The sequence below is a fragment of the Lolium rigidum genome, chromosome 1 (assembly GCF_022539505.1).
Source record: "Lolium rigidum isolate FL_2022 chromosome 1, APGP_CSIRO_Lrig_0.1, whole genome shotgun sequence".
NCBI classification, from domain to species: Eukaryota; Viridiplantae; Streptophyta; class Magnoliopsida; order Poales; family Poaceae; genus Lolium; species Lolium rigidum.
Window position 1 is genome coordinate 83009255 of NC_061508.1, and position 4064 is coordinate 83013318.

General features: G+C 50.6%; 1 long non-coding RNA gene across 1 annotated transcript; it reads left to right on the forward strand.

The window, feature by feature from the left end:
* The first annotated feature begins 670 nt into the window (after window positions 1–670).
* Window positions 671–1007, forward strand: LOC124684801. Its single transcript, XR_006997158.1, has 3 exons — window positions 671–714; window positions 800–910; window positions 990–1007. It is a non-coding gene; the product is annotated as an uncharacterized LOC124684801 (long non-coding RNA).
* Window positions 1008–4064: the final 3057 nt, after the last annotated feature.

Below are 4064 nucleotides of genomic sequence, written 5' to 3' on the forward strand. Positions count from 1 at the left end.
AATGTTGCTGGTGCTGTTAGTGGAGAAGACATGGCTATATATAGGCCGGCAAGGGGCTGAAACGGCGGGAGAACTTGGCGGGAGGGAATGGGCGGGAAAGGGTGGGCGGGAAAACTTGGCGGGAAATCATGGAGGGAAATCATGGAGTTGGTCAAGAATTGGGTCGGCGAAAACCCCGATTTCAAGGCCGTGAGCGACCGGAACAAGGCCAACCGTGGGAACCAGGGAACACACAGTGCGGGGAGCAGCAGCACCGATCGCTATCGGGAGCGTTCGGTACATATAAAAATGGAACAAGCTGCATTTTTTTGATTTTCGATGATATGCATAACATTTGTTTTGTGATGCGGGGGAAGAAGCTCGGGAGGGAAGTTGGTGAGATGGAAGCGTGGACGCACATGAAGCCGGTGACGCCCAGTCCGAACGAGCCTCGGCCCGCGCCTGAGAGGTACTACGGCAAGGCCAAAGAGAGCAAGGAAAGATACTGCGAGGAGTACGCCAAGCTCCATCCGGAGGTGGAGGACCCGATGACCGAGCCGGTCGACGAGGTGGCGATGATGCCGGCGGGGTCCGGCCAGCCCGCATGGACGTCCCGCCTGCCTTGCTGGGGGTTTCAAGCCTCGGAGGAACTTCACGCGGATCAAGGCTACCCTCCCCTCCGGCGGCTACGCTACCTCCTCGCGGACTACAGGCCGTTCTCGGGTAGAGGTAGATGTAAGTCATCCACACTTTCATCCTCTGTTTTGACTCTTGTTCCCGAATGGCTATGTTGATGAGACGCATTATTTCGAAATTGTAGACTCGGCTCGAGGAGGCCTACGCAGTAGCTTACGAGGAGTATCTCGAGAAGATTAAGGAGCATGACCTTGTGAAAGATGCCTATGTCCAGTGGACGAGCAACCAGATGGCGGTAAGTTTCAATCTCTATGGTTGCAAAACATCATAAGTCCCCATGTTTGAATCTGAGCAATCTCTCCCGTTTCTTGCAGAGTTTCACTCGGTTCATGATGACTGGAGTGCGAGAGGAACCACTCCCGCAGCCACCTCATCCGGGGCCGACGCCGGTGTTCCCGTCCAAGGAGGAGTTCTATATCATGTACAAGCGTCGGCGTCGGTTGACCCCGGTAAGTTGCTAACTTGGCTAAGTTGCTAACTTGGTGTGACATGGCTAAGTTGCTAACTCCCTCCAACATGTAGGGATTGGGAGAATCCGGGAACGACACTCCTTGTGGTACGCCGATGCACCCCGGTCGCCATTCTCCTGGTGCTTCGCCGAACCTCGGCATTTTTCGGTTCCGGTGGCTCTCGTCGTGGTTCTACCTCCCCGAGCACCGTCGAGATACGACGGCCTCACTTCACCGACTCGGAGCTAGCTCGTCACCGTAGCTAGATCGTCACTCGGGTGGTGCACCACCATAGTTTCTACATTGTACTAGCACATGATGACACGCTTCATCTTTGTAGTGGATCCGGTGTATGTACCATGGTCTTGTATGCTATATTTGTGCTATTTGTGAGATTTGATGCTATATTTGTGAGATTTGGTGCTATACGGTGATATCTTTGTGCTATATGGTGCTATATATGTTACTCGGGCATTCAATATTATAATATGTGCAATTTCAGCAATTTTCCGAGCTAATAGAGCAAAAATGGCGAAAACGAAAAAACCTGGGCCGGTTGTGCCGACGGTGTCACCGTCGGCACAGGCCCGTAGCTGTGCCAAATGGCGAGGTCCGTGCCGACGGTGACACCGTCGGCACGAGCCCGGCCCGGCGCGCGTTTTTTTGCCGGTTCGAAATTTTTCGGTTTCGCGCCCACGCATGCAGGAAAATCCGGGCTGCTGTACCGACGGTTTCACCGTCGGCACAGCACTAACGGCCTTCGCCAGCGCCGTCACTCCGTTGCGGACGACCAACGCCCCGTGCCGACGGTGGCACGGCCGACGGCCACCGTCCCAGCCCGTCGGTGCGGCGTGTGCCGACGGTGGTCCACTGTGCCGACGGTGATGGGAGCTGCCCGACCGGAAATGTGCCGACCAGCCTGTGCCGACGGTCACCGTCGGCACAGCCGGTGCCGACGGTTGAAGTGGTTGTGCCGACGGTACGGGGCCGTCGGCATATGAAGTTGTTCCCGTAGTGACTAGAAGATGATAATAGTTTATGTTCCAATGGAATAGCATGCAAGTATATATGTAACGTTCAACGGTCAATTACCCATCACATATGCAGTATGCTAAAAAAAATCCAAACATCCATGCTCTACTTCTATGCAACAGGTGTGGTAGAAAATTAACTTCTGCAGACCATCTACAATTTCGAGCTATTTGTTTTTTCACCGGAACGATATATTCTGGTAGATGATAAGTCGGGCTCACTAGTACTGTTTTGTTCAATGTATGGGAACGTACGGCTGCCGATGGTTATAAAACTGGAGTGGTGAGAGACTAGTGAAATTGTGCATGATGCATTTGGAAACGGGCCAAACTCAGCAGTGCAAATGTTGAACGGGATAACATGCACACAGGATATGATAGTTGCATTGCATGTTGTCCAATGATTAGGCTCGAGAGGCATCGCGGATTATTTGTATACACGGTTGTGCGACGTCCCTAGCATTTGTTAATCCGTGGTGGCTCGAGATATATAATGTACGCCTAGAAACAGTAGTTCAAGCTAGAGTTCTATCAGGCACACCAACGGATGATGGTGGATGTCCTTTGGCTGGACTTTGGTGAGGTACGAATGTATGGGGACGGAGGCGGCTGTCACAGAGAATATGCTTGTAATAAGGCTGGGGATCTTGCGGCGAATGGCTGGATGGTGCTCCTAGTTTCGTGCATGGCTTGGCGTTATCCCGGTACTAACAGAGCAGTTCTGAAAACCAAGTTGAACTCATTGGTTGGCTTGCACCCCTTGTTGGCGATACACCGCATGTGGCAAATAAGTGGATAACTCGTTGATCCAGCCCAGCCACATCAAGGCAATCCCAACCAAATGAGCATTAAGCCCCGGGTAATGGGAGAAGGGGCAAAGAGGAGAAAGATTCACTGTACAATATTATATCCCAGTCAGAAGTTACTCGCTTTTCTAGAAATAGCGCAGTGGAACTCAAAAGTGATTCTTATTTGATCCATAAAAGAAAGATAGAGCAAAGACGGCACAGCTGCCAAGGAAAATGCAGCGGCTGAACTCGAGGCACCCATTTCCCGTCAGTGTTGCCTTAATATCGATCGTCACAACATAGTAACCAACCACACCGTTTATGCTAGAGAGAGGAGGATGCATAGTTGCCATGTTTCCGGTACGGAGGGTACGGTGGACGGGAATCGGAGGATGGAAAAAATAGGAAACTGTAGGGGCATACATCTCTAATCGAATCTTATACATCATGGACACGAAATGAGTCGTTTCGGTACAGTGAATCCGGTACGGTAATATGGTACGGGCAAGATTAAGATCAAATCATCAAATCCATGGAAGAAAACATACTCGAAATCCCAATTCCCATTAGATCTTTCTATCAGATTCTTATCTAGCAGGCTGTAGCTTTTCCTTCGACTTCTCCGTGGCTATGCTCCAAAGAATCCATGTGATGGGAGTACTTATAGAGGATGGAAGAAGAAATCGAAGGAAACCTGGAATTTATGTTGCCTCCATTGATGAAAAATTAAAGATGTGGAAGGAAAACGAGTAGTCGAATGGGAGATGAAAAGATACACCGGCTCGAGACTCTGGCTTGGGAGTTAATACGATTTGGGAAAGGAAAACTTCTGTCTCGCTGTTTTTCTCCAAGTCGTCGAACCTGGGACGATCCCGAGAAAAGGAAACGCGAATCCGCTGTAATTTTGACCAAATCGCGGGGCGTTTTCAAATTCGTTTCCGGTTCATCGAATCTGATACGAGGGACGGACCACCGTACCCTGAACCCGGTTACTATGGGACGATGTCTACATCGGGGCATCTAAACTAAGTTAGCCGTTCAGAGATGGACATACTGTCTAGCATATGCGTCTGTTAAGGAAGCGTGAAATCAAGTATTACCTGAATCCACGCCTTGCGTCT